The sequence below is a fragment of the Urocitellus parryii genome, chromosome 5 (assembly GCF_045843805.1).
Source record: "Urocitellus parryii isolate mUroPar1 chromosome 5, mUroPar1.hap1, whole genome shotgun sequence".
Lineage (NCBI taxonomy): Eukaryota > Metazoa > Chordata > Mammalia > Rodentia > Sciuridae > Urocitellus > Urocitellus parryii.
In genome coordinates, this window is record NC_135535.1 from 209,346,318 (window position 1) to 209,359,028 (window position 12,711).

At 56.6% G+C, this 12,711-nt stretch overlaps 1 pseudogene; it reads right to left on the bottom strand.

The window, feature by feature from the left end:
* Window positions 1-3,318: 3,318 nt before the first annotated feature.
* Window positions 3,319-12,711, bottom strand: part of LOC144255110 (thioredoxin, mitochondrial-like) — a 142,219-nt pseudogene continuing 132,826 nt past the window's right edge.

Genomic DNA, 12,711 nt, shown 5'->3' on the forward strand with positions numbered 1-12,711 from the left:
CGTGTGTGAAGGGTTTCCAGCCAGACTTGACCCCGCACTCCCCAGGACCTGGGCAGCTGGGGACGGATCTGCCCTCAGATGCTTACAGGAGCCAGGAAGCTTCCTCTGGTTGGGGAATTTGAGCCCCATCCCAGAGCCTGCTCAGGATGGAGGATGGTGGGGGAGGAAAGAGAGAGACTACACAGGAACTGGGCACCAGGAGGCCGGAGGGAGGGTACCGCAGCCTGCAGCTCCTCTGGAGAGAGGGGCTTGCCCTGCTCCTCCCTCCCTGGAGAGGTGTTGGCCCAGACCTTATTCCAACCCAGAGAAAGCCTGGAAGTCGGAGTCATTCTCTAAAAATGAATTTTGAAATGTCACACGATTTTTCCCACCCGATTTCCAAGCCTCTTTTGCCTGCCTCAGAAGGAAGCATTATTCTTATTAATTAACAAGAGGCTGAAGGAAGGGACGGGGAAGCCTAGGCCTGGAGTTATTTAAAGAGTGAAAGCTGAATTGAAAACAGAGGATGGCCTCTGTCCGGCCTTAATCCCGGTTTACAGAATGAGGAACAGCGAATCAATCTCGTCTGCGTCAGCCGGGCAGCGTGCTGCCATTTCTCACTCCTCTCTGGGCGCGGAGAAAGCCAACTCTCCTGATTTGTTCTTGGAGTGGATTCTACCCTGCAAGATGATGCCGAAACTTCAGTGAACCACTTAATCTCTCAAGAAGCGCCGGCCCGGCCCGCTCTCTACCGCAGCAATCCGAACTTGACAAGCACAGGCAGAAACGCAATCACGGAGTTGATTTCTAAATCCAACTTCGATTTCTCAAGTATCCAATTAGTTTTATTCTAATGCTGTGATGAACAGAGCTCTGCTGAGGTTCCAGCCACAGCACTCCTCTCCTGGCTTCTCACTCCTTTCCCAGCCGCAGCTGACGCTGACATGGGCCGGGGGCCAGGTTGCCCAGCAAGCTCTGCCCCCCAGAACCCGGTCTGCTCATTCCACCTGGGCATGGGCAAAGGGCAGCACCTGGTGTGCTGGAGATGCCCCTCCTGCTCCCTCAGCCCACCTGGGGGCAAAGGGCACACTGGGCCCCGGCATGGAACTCAGCCCCTCCATGCCCTGGGAGGGCCACCCCACCCGGGGGATCTTTCAGGTGGGAGGGCCCTGCGTCCGCCAAGTCCTTCTCTCCAGGAAGCCCTGTACTTCCTGTGTCAGGGAGAGTCCAGAGCACCCTGGGGCCACCCACGCCGTCGTTCTGTGCTGTTTTTGAGACAGGAAAGTGAGTGTCGTGGTTCTATCTCCAGACCCTTCCTGTACCCTGGGCTTCCTGGCTCTCTGACCACGTGCTGGAGAGAAGACGGCCCAGGCCACCACGCTGCCCAGGCAGGTCCCTCAGGACAAACCCACCAAGCTGGATTCGCGGCTGGTGTGGCCTGACTTGTTTGGGTCCTCACAGAAGACATGTTGGAGCTCCACCCAGGAGCAGGGGATACAACCCGATTGGGAAGTGGCCTTTGCAGATGTAGCCCAGTTAAGGGGAGGCCATGCCGGCTTGGGCAGGCCCTGCATGCGATGGCCAGGTCCTTATGAGGAGAGAGACATGAACACAGAGACACACAGGACGGAGGCCACATGTAGAAGGAAGCAGACACTGATGGGGTGGCCACAGGTCACGAGGCTGTCGGCCTCGGGAGGCACAGGAGTACTCTCCCTGGGGCCTGCAGAGAGAGCTCGCCCTGCAGACACCTGGGCTGCAGACACGGCTTCAGAGCTCTGAGGGACATTTCTGCTGTTTCAGGCTGTCCGCTTGTAGTGACAGGAGCCTTGGGGCCTGACAGGACAGCCCAGCTTTTTTCCACCTGACCAGGATAAGGCTTGAGAGAAGTGCCCAGACCTCACCGGACTCTCCTGCACTGAGAGGGAAGGGTGGGGAGGAAGGGGACACACACTGCACGTGGCACATGTCCCACACACGGGGCAGCTGTCAGCCACCTCCTGTTTTCCAGCTCTTCTCTACTCAACTCCCGTTCCTGCCGCTCCTTGTTCCTGGCACCCTGAACTTCCTCATCCTGCATTCCACTCAGTTCAGATGGCAAAGGCTCAGTGGGGCTCTAGACCGGGGCCCCTTCTATCCCTGCACCATGGTGCGGGTGAGAAGTCGGGGATCTAGCAGAAGGGTGCTGGCATTCACTCAGGGCTCCAGCTCTCAGCCTATCCCCAACCCCAAGGGTGATTTCCAGCCCCTCCTCCATCCTAAGTCCCAGGGCCACGTTCTCCTCATTCTCAGCAGAAGGCTTAGCTCCTACCCGCTCACAGGAACTGACCCCAGGGCTGCTGCCTCACCCTCCTGTCCAGCCTCTCCATGAGAGCTCTGGGCCCAGGGCCTCATGTTCCCTCCAAGGCCCTGTTCCACTGAGTCCAGGGTCCTCCTGGCCCCCAGGCTCTCCTTCACCCAGCTCCCTCCATCATCCCTGGGCTGATGGACACTGGACCTCATGCCCACCTTCTCTCCTTGTCACGTGCCTGGTCACTCTTGCACCTCGCAGAACCTGTCCCCAAGACGGCGTCCCAGCATCACGGGTGACTCACCGCGGTCACAGATTCCCTCCAGCATGGCTCTGCAGCCTCTGGGCTGTCTGCTGCCACCCCCAGCAGCTCTTCCTCCTCGGGCTCCTCCGACCCACACTCACTCCGCCCCCCTCTTTCCCTCGGTGCTCAGCAGGGCCTTCCTGAGCCAACGGCCAGTTCTGTGGTCTCCCTCACAGAAGTTTGCTCATGAGCCTGCTGCTGTTCCCATCCAAGGTCCTTCAAATCTCGGGCTTTGCTGCCCTGTTTTCCAGCACATTGGAGGCAAACTCGGCTCGGCAGGATTCCAGGGAGGGCCTGGCGGCGGGGCTGTGGGCGGTCCTCATGCTGGCCCAGATGGGCTTGCGGTCTGCAGGCCCTGGCCACAGCCCCTCTGATTGTTGCTTACTCCACGTCAGACTTCACAGCGGAGCTCCGACTGGCATGTGGGTGGGATGGCTGGGCTCGGGGGGTGGGGACCCCCACATGGTGGCTCCCGCCACTGTTCCTAAAACGCACATGCCAGGCTTGAGGGGATGCAGGACAGGAGGAGGGGGCATGACTGGTGGCTCCTGAGAGATGGAGTCGGATCCAGTGACGCGGCCTCCGTGTGGCCCTGAGCCACCCATCGCTCACGCTCCCTGACTTACTCATGTCCCTGCAGCCCGGTGCCAGATGATTGATACTTTACATTTAAAGTTCACCCCCTCTCATTTCACTAATGGGTTTCCTCATCTATCATGAGCGGTTTCTGTCATCCCATGTCTGTCTAAGCTGTCGCGGGCGCTGGCGTGTGCAGCCCGTCTCCTGAATCTGTCAGAGGCACCCAGGCTTCTCTGAACTCTGAGTCTTGTTGGTGCTGGCCTGATGCAGCAGAGCCAGTGGCACCTGTGACACCTGGCACGGTCTGCAGGGACACAAGGGCGGCACAGTGCACAAGCCGAGGCTGACCAGGGGTCAGGTCACTGAGGTCCCCGAGATGTTTTGTTTGCTCCAGTTTCCTGCCCAAAGGCACATGAGCCAACTCACTTCCAAGGCATCAGTGCGGATCCAGAACCTCGACCCAGGGGTCCGGCAGGCCAAGCGGCAGAGCCCACTGCCCTCTGCACAGCCCGCACTTAGCTGCAGAAGCTGCCTGGTCAGTGGCCAGGAGGAAGCACTCAGTCCTGCACCGAAGGGCGGAGGTGGAGCTGCAGCAGGTCCAGTCCCTTCCCAGTCAGACCGACTGACCTTCCTGATCTGCTGTCTGAAGACGCCTACGGCACTCAACCCTTCATGGTTCTCTGAGCGCTTCTTTAAACACACGGGACGGGCCTCACCTTCGAAACCCTCTGGGCATGTAGTTCAGCAGCAGGGGCACATTCACGACGTGGAGGAACCACACCAGGTTCCCAAGCACATCCTTCATTTTAATCTCAGATGACAGCATCGCACAGTCCTGGAGATCAGAGGTGAGGTCACAGCTGCCTGCTGCCCTGGGCACCCTTGGCACCGTTGGCCCTGCTCTGCCCAGCGGGTGGCGCTGCTCACGCCCTGCTCAGCCAGCTCCGCCTGCTCCTCCCTCCCAGCCCTTGCTCCTCAGACCCACTTCCTGGACTGTCCTCATCCTACCTGCTTCATGGCAGGGCCTGCCCAGGGCTGCCACACCACCCTCACCAGGTCTCTTCTGTCTTACTTTCCTTCCCTTGCTAGTTCATTCGGTGATTCAAAGCCGCGTGCCTGATGCTGTGCCAGAACCAGAGTGTGGGATGTCTCAGCCTCTTTCTGAGAAAGAGAGAGCGGGGCTATGTCTTGGTCAGAGGCTGGGTCTTAGTCAGGCTTCTCTGGAGGAACAGAACCATCGGGGGTATGACTTTAAAAGGGGGATGTGTTAGATCGCCATACACGTCCAGCAGCTGGACAGTCCACAGTGGGCGTCTGCTGGCTGGAGAGCTGGAGGAACCAGCAGCTGGGCAGACCAAGATGCTAAAGCCTCAGAACCAGAGGGATCAACGGTGCTACCCTCGTCTGAGACAAAGGCTTCTGGAAACCCCCGGGAGAATCACTGGCAGAGTCCACTTTGGAGGAGTGAAGGAGCAAGAGTCTGATATCCTCAGGCGATGGTGGCAGTGAGCCCATTCAAGAAGAATTGAGCTTGCATCTGTGGCTCTTCCCTGTTCTTCCAACTTTCACTCCATCCCAGCCTCCAGCCTGTTGGACAGTGCTGACCACATCAGTTCCTATCCCACAGGCCAATCATCCCTGGACACACCCTCACTGACATGCCCAGAAGCCTCTTCATCTCCAGCATCTCTTAATCCAATCAAGTTGACGGTTCAAATTAGCCATTTCAGGCTGAGAAGGCCAAGATCCCCAGTGGGCAGCTGGACTCTCAGGGGAGCCACCTGAGCAGGGCCAGAAGAAGACCAGTGTTCTGCTTGAGGATAGCCAGCCGAGGGAAAGGATTCTTCTTCCCTGACCGTTCTCACGGCCCCCCTTGGACTGGATGGGCCACTGCACCAGGGAGGACCACTGCTCGGACTCCACCTGCAGGCCCAGCACTAGTCTCCTCTGGACGCTCCTCACCTCACCCCTGCTTAGAAAAACCTACAGTTCCAAGGTTCCGTATTCTTGGTATTCCCTAAAATAAGCAAATCTGACTTTTACAAAAGAGAAGATCATCGCCTAGCCTCTTAAAAACAAACCCAACACCACTGTGGACAGGACAGTGTCCCTCCCTGTTACGATTCTGGGAGATGCAGTCCAGCTGAGAGAACAGACCGGGCCCCAGGGGCTTTCTGCACAGGGAGAGGTCAGGTAGGGAGGAGGGCTGGAGGTGGAAGGCTCGGCACACTGGGGCTGGGGCCCCCTGGAGCTGTTTGGATTCTTCACCATTTGCACACACTATTTTAAAATGATAATAAGCTAGAATTTTTTTAAAGTTCTTGTCAAACTGCATTTTGGAACAGGCAGGTCACACTCTATGGCCTTGTCCACTCCCCCGGATTCTCCCAGGAAGGCCCCATTGGAGCATGCCCAGGGCGCCCACCTCCTGCACAGCTGGCTCGCCCAGGCCTGCTTGGCTGCAGTTGCACACGCCTGGCCTGTTCAGACCCCCGCTCAGATCCTCAGCCAGTTATCCTCAGGGCGTCTCCGAGGAAGGCAGTCATCCTGGAAACGGCTTGGTGGGACCTCTGGAGTTCCAGGTGGATCGATGCCTGGGGGGCAGCAGGGAAGCCTTCTGTAAGTGGGGGCTGTTGCCCTCCCCACAGCCTGGCCAATCTCAGCACAAAGTAAAAGCTGCCACTCCCACTGAGCCTGGCAGAAGGCTTACTGCAGGAGGCGTGCTGGAGTGCAGGCTGGGGGTTCTCCCTGCAGCCACCCATCGTGGGAGAGGCTGGAGGGGCAGGCTGTCTCCTTGGGCCCAATGTCCTTGTGGCATTCACAGGAGGCATCCATGAGGTCCACCGGAGAGACCGTCAGACCCTGGCTGCCCGTGGCTTCAGTGGAGGATCCCGTCCCAGCTTCTCTGCACCCTCCTCTCCACATTCTTTAATGTTTAAAGAGTTTGCCTCACAGGACAAGCAGGGCTGCACCAGACCCCAGGAGACTCCTTCCCAGAGCACGTGCCACCAAATGCCAACAGCAGCCCTGGTGAGAGCCAGCCCCTGTTCTCTACATCCAAGGGAGGCCCGGAGTAGCCCTGAGTGGGCAGCTCTCCATGAACCAATGATGTCAGCGTAACTGTATTCCACACATAGTGAAGTGCACGTCAACACCTTCCACAGGAAGCCACAGTCATGTGGTAACATAGGGTTGCTAAAGAAAAGTGTGTGTGTGCACACACAGTAAGCATCTCCAACAATTTGAAACCATAGCTTTTGAAGCATTTTAGATTTCAGACTTTGGGATCAGGGATGCTCCCCTTGTAAAGTCTATGCAAATATTTCAAAATCTGAAAATATCACCAGTTTGAAATCCTCTTGTCTCAAGTGTGTTGGGTAAGGGATACTCAACCTGAACATAGATAGTAAAATGCACGTCAACATCTTAACATAGAGAGCCACTATTGCTTAGCAAGAATAAAAGATTACCATAATAAAAAATACCTGTGTATATTCTTGAGGGCATTGAGTATGTGTTTATCTATTCCTTACCAATGATGATCATGTTCAATATAGCAATGACTGCTGATATCAATACTGCACAAGGACATACCTTGGAGACGTTTAGCACCTGCTGTATGTTGGGCCTGTTGCTCAAGTTGGGATCCGGGTTAGGAAGTGGTGCTGGCCGTGGCCTGTGTGGAGGGGAGGTGGACCTGGAACAGACGGTACATCAAGCAGGGTGGACAAGGGCAGTCCCAGGAAGCAGCAGCTGCAGGCAGCCACACAGGAGACGGGGATGGAGGGATGCAGGAGTTGGGGACCTCTTGAGAATCAGGGGTCTGCTGGCTCCAGAGGTGCTGCTGAATGTCCCTTAAAACTCTGGACAGTCGTCAAACCCCGGGGAGCACCAGCATGGGGGCCTGGCTCCTCCCCACGCGGGTGTGGGTCTGGGTGATTCTGCGGCCCACAGACCCTCTGTGGCACCCAGGTCAAGGCCCAAAGAGCCACGCCAAGCCATCTGTGAGTTGGTGGGACGCAGAGAAAGCAGAGCCCTGAGATTCAAGCTCTTCTGCAGTTTCCAGGCTTGGAAATAAGGCAACTATGTTGTTATGGAAAATGAGCGCTCTGCCCAGAGAGGAGGGAGCCCACAGAGCAGAGCCCTTCACTCTCACCAGTGCGCCTCGGCTTCGCGGCTGATTCTCTATTGATTTAGGAAAAAACAAACAAACAAACATTTCACCACCATGGGTTATGAGGAGGATCTCACAGTATTTTGGCCCTCAGACTGCAGCTCCCACGGAGGACATTGAATCTGCAGACGCCCTGCAGGCTGCTGCTGCTCCGGCGCCAGAGATGCGGCTCCAGGCAAGGGCCGCCTGGGGAGGGCGCTGGACCTTGGGCACTGGGAATAGGCCTCTCTGCCTCTCTGCTCTGAATGGGGGTTCAGACCCTCAGACCCACCAACCCCCCGCAACTCCCCTGGCAGAGCAGCAGCTCAGAGGACCCTCTCACTGCCGTGTGCACACCATGGCTGATGTGGGAGGTCTGGGCCTGGATCGCCTTCTGCCAGCCACGTGCCGCCCAGGATGTGAAAGTCGCTCGGCCAGTATGACAATCCTCAGCTCAGGGGAGGAGCGCGGACCTCTGCAGTGGACGAAATGTGGCTGTGTCCAGACTCACTCACGGTGAGCACACGGGAGTGTATGACGTCTGCCAGGTTCAGGCCAGAGCAGAAGCCTAGTGCTGCCCAGGACCCCTGGGACATGGGGTGGGCGCGCCTGTGCACAGGACAGAGCCGTTCCCATGTCACCTGCACCGAGCATCCAACTTGTTCAGGCAGTTCTTTCTGCCTTTCTAGATGTTTTTACATATTTGTAGTTAAAATGTGCTCTGATATTCAAAACATAGAATCGTGCTAAATCGAAAGTCCCTATCTCTGAGAGGACGTTGAGATATGAAGCCTGGGGCTGGTGGCTCCCGCCACAGGCACGTAAGCAGTCCCCTTCTGTGGGCACTGTCCCTAAAACCTCAGCCACTGCTGTCAAGAATTGTGTTTAATGCAAATTCTATCAAGAGTAACCATCAACACATCAGAGTTGACTAATTAGCTAACTGATTGGTAACTGAGTCTGGCTCTCTGCTGTGCCCACACATGATCTCTAATTCCAAGATGAGTCATTCCAAGTGCCCAAGAGCTGTGCACTGGGGTCTCCAGGGTGAGGGAGGACAGGCTCCACCCCACCAACAGGGGACCCTGAGGAGTCGGAGGCCTGGCTGCCCACTGGAGGAGGGGCGCGGGGTCTTGCTGAGGGCTGACTCTGCTCCTCTCACCAGGCTGGCTGGCCCTGCCGCCCTGGGAGACCGAAGTCTCCTAAAATCTGGCTTCCATCAGGGGAGGAGGGAAACTGATCCCCACCCGACATCTTCCATTTGGTGTCCTTCCAGGCAGAGTAGCATTTTATTAAGAAAAAAGAACACCAACTTACAAAGGAAATAGAACAAAATTAAACATGAACTAAAACATGAGGAAAACCCAGGATTCTCTTCCACGTGACCCGTGTACTGAACTCTCAGTACGTCAGTGTTTGCAGAAGGAAAGGCCTCAGAGAATGGGCCCAGGGGAGGAGGGAACGGCCACCATGCTGCTGTCCAGGCAGGTGTGAGCTGGACCTGAGGGACAGAGGGAGTCTGGGAGCCCTGGGTCACAGAGGGCTGGGAGCCCGGCCACTGGGGGTGGGAGCAGGGATTTCCCTGTGGATTGCCTGGCCTTGTTCTCGCCAGCCTCCCGGTGATGGAAGGGCAGGGAGAGTCCCAGCTGGGAAGCTGTGGAGCCTCGGAAAAGGCCCAGGATCTGCAGAACCTTAACTAGTAAAATTAATAACTCTTTTGCTCTTGAAAAAGCAGAATCTAATTACCTCCTTGTCAGTTCAAGCAGCATTTGAGGAAGAGAAACTAGAAGGAGACGCAGATGAAACACCAGCCATAGGTGCATTTGTTGAAAGCTCAATTTTCTAGTTCTTCCTGGTGGTCATATTTCCTTCTTCTCCAGAGCTTTTTCGCTTACTTCATTTATAATAAATAACCCTTAAGTATATCCTGCACTCGCTCTCCAGACAGAGTCAGAAATCATAGAAAAGTACCACAATGAAAAATTTTGTCTCTGGAAAGGAAAGAATATTTCTTTCTCCAGAAGCACAACTCAGTGCTGTGTCCTGCTGCCGGCTCCAGACGCCATCAGCACCTCCTTCAGGAGTTCACCCAGGAGGCCCCCTCTGCCTGCAGCCCGGCACACGTCACGGATGGCCACTCTGTCACACACAAAAGAATTTTTTTGCAAGGTTATTTTAGCACTCGTGGAATTTCCTATAAGAGCTCATTATCCCGCGGACGCTGAGGTCTTCCGGAGACACGTCAGGTGCTGGAGGCCAGGGCTCACTTGGAGCAACTCCATTTTTGCCTCTTGGATGACCTCCATGCTAGACCCGAATCCACAGTCAGGAGCGCGTGCTCCAGTGGGCTGCATGCGAGCTCTCCTCCAGTGGCCTTTCTGAGCTGCCCTTGTTGGTGCTGTGTCCACTCTTGGCACCCCTTCCATTTCTGGACTTCCAAGTCAGGACAAGCAAGCTGGGTTGCTTATTCCTCCCAGTTCCCCAGGACAAAAGAGGATGATTCCGGAATTCTGTTGTGGGGGGTGCTGCAGGGAGCACACCATTAAGTTGGGGGACCCGGACAGGCACAGCTGTCTGTCCAAAGCCCCTTTTTCACTACTGAGATTCTGACCCCTCTGAATCCCCAAAACCAGTGCTCCAGAGCCCCTTGGCACATTTGGGGACATGACTCTCCAGTGAGACCATTTCTTCTCATCTCCACCAGTGGATGTAGGCAAGGGGACCGGGCTAGGGCCAGAGTCGTGGAGAGAGAAGGGACTGAGAGAGGTCTGCCCTTCCCCAGCAGACACCCCTGGCCCTTGCGCCCAGCTGCCCAGGGGCATTTCCACTGCTTCCTTCTGCTGTCCCAGCCGCCTGGGCATGGGTGAGTTCTGGTCAGTGTCCCAGTGTAGGCCTGGCCAGCTTAGTGCTTAGTGCTCCCAGGAGGCTGGTGACACCTTCTGGGTTAAGGACCCCATGCAGTGCAGAGCAGCTGGGACGGTCTTTAGGAACACGGTTGCTCCCTAGGCAGGAGTTCCATGAATGCCCTCTGGCTGCGTGCATGAGGGGTGGGCTTGTGTACCTACTAAGTGCACAAAGCTGTGTGTGGCTCACAGAGCCTTCTGTCTTGTTCTCTAACTCGTTTGAGTCATCAAAGCCACAGCGCATGCTACATGATGGCCTTTAACAGCTATTCTTCCAGGAGCAAATGCAAGGCTTGTGTTTGATAAGGTTCTGCCAGAGGAAGCAGGCCGCACAGAGGGCTGGGCGGCTACTTCTCATCCTTTCCTGGTGTAGGTTTTTAATAAGCCTCCAGGGCTCCCTGGGGGGCGTTGGCTGTTCTCATCAAGACTCACGTGCAGAAAGCCACGTGGAAGATGAGGACAGGTTGTCCTCAGAATGAGCCTCCCGAGAACCAGGACTCCTGCCCCATGTAGGGAGGCGGGCGAGTGAGGTCACAGCACCTTCAACCTGCTGCTGGGGTGGGGCACTGCCGGCCTCGGCCAGGGAAGGCAAAGGCCTTCGTGCCGTGAGACCTGAAGTTGGGGCTCAATGCTGTGCCCTGGACACCTGGAGGGCCAGGTGCCTCTGCTGGCCTCAAACAGGTGCCCTCCCAGCTCAGCTCCCAAGGAAAGGAGCCAAGCTCAACAGCACTATCGCAGGACCGCGCACTTCCCACTCACCCAAGGAAAGGTCCTAGCTCAACAGCGCTATCACAGGACAGTGCACTTCCCACTCACCCCGAGGTGCAGGCTTCAGTTCCCTGAGTCCTGGGACTGTTTCAGCAAGCTGGCACGTCCTCCTGGGGACACAGGGCACCCCACCCTTTGCTGCTACCAAAGCGCGCCTTCCACAGCCCTGGGCTCCGGAGGGCACCCCATGTGGCCTCGTGGCACTGTGTCCTTCTGGGCTGGGAGTTCATGGGAGGAGTAAGTGTGGCCAGGCTCCTCTGTCTGGGGCCGGGTGCCCTGGGTTCAGGGGTCCCCTGGACCCTGGGAGAGGTGCTCCTTCCAAAGCAGAGTGGAGGGGCCGTTTGGAATGATGGCAGCGACACGGAGGTGACCCTCTTCAGAGGCCCATTGCATGCCATACCCGCCCGGGAGCCCTTCCCCACTGCCCGACTCGGGCGGCCAAGTAGGACCCCTTCCTACTCCTTGCTCAAGCCAAGAAAAATCCTCCAGTTTTCACGTGAAAAAAAGAAGGATCCTCGGGGCAGCCACACGGCTCTTCCCTGACAGCCACGCGCTGCCTGAGATGCATAGTGCACGTCTCCCCGAGTCTGACCCGCTGCAGGGCAGGCCCAGCGAGCCGCTCCCGAGCCCCTTCCACTGCCCACCCTCCTGACCCGCTCTGTGCCTGCACCTCCCTGCTCCAGACCATGGCAGGCAGACTCTGCAGCCCGAGGCTCAAAAGTCCTGTGTGTGGAGACAGACTCCAGCCTCCCTCGCTCCTGCCACGGGGCCCAGGGGGTGCCCCACTGTTGGGATGGACTGTAGCTCCCCGTGATTCTCAGGAGGGCCGGCTCCCAGGGCCCAGGGCCGCCTCTGAAACTGGCAGGACATCATCCAGGCGGGTGCACTGTGAGGTGCTGCTGCTTCATGGGCTCCGGGAGGAAGCCCAGGTGGGACAGTCACCTAGGAGAGCAGGGTGTCCCCAGGTGGCGGGCTCTCAGCACCAGGACCAGCTTGCCCACCTCTGGTCTCTGCTGTCCACCCTCCGGCTGTCTGTCTATACTTGAGTTGGCCTCATGTCTGCGTTTCTACTGCTCCGGGAGGATTTTCTTTTACAATTCCCAGCATGGCAGATTTCACCTTCCAAACTTGGTTGCAAGGATGTCTCTCTTTGAATGTGCCCTTCTGAGACGTGGCTTGGCTTTGTCAGGTCCTCTTGCAAGTGGAGTGAGTCACTTCTGCTCCCTGTCCCCTCCCATGAGTCTGGATGGGCCTGGCCACATGCTCTGACCAATAGCCACCTGTCTGGAGCCAGCCACCAGGTAGGAAGAGTGACCACCTGGACCAAGCTGCCACAGCCCTGTCCTCCTGGGAGGGTCACGTTAATGAGGGACCCCTACAGGGAGAGAGGAGAGCAAGAGAGAGAGGAGGGAGGGAAAGGGCGGGGAGAGGTGAGCGTGGCTCATCCTCAGCTGTGCTCCCGGGAATAGCAGGAAACACTGGAAGAGCCCATCCTTGTTCTTACCTTGAAAACCTGTTAGAAAATGCAATGGCTGTTCTAAATCACCAGTTTGAGGGGAATTTCGTACACAGCCGTAGATAACTAAGATTCAGACTCTCCAAACGACCACAGACACTTGAAGTTTAAAGATACTTATTAGCATTTCCCTGCCTTATTCATTTACTTGGGGGATTATTTTTCACATTCCAAATAATAATAATTTCAGAAAAGAAACACTTCAAAGACAAATTTTCA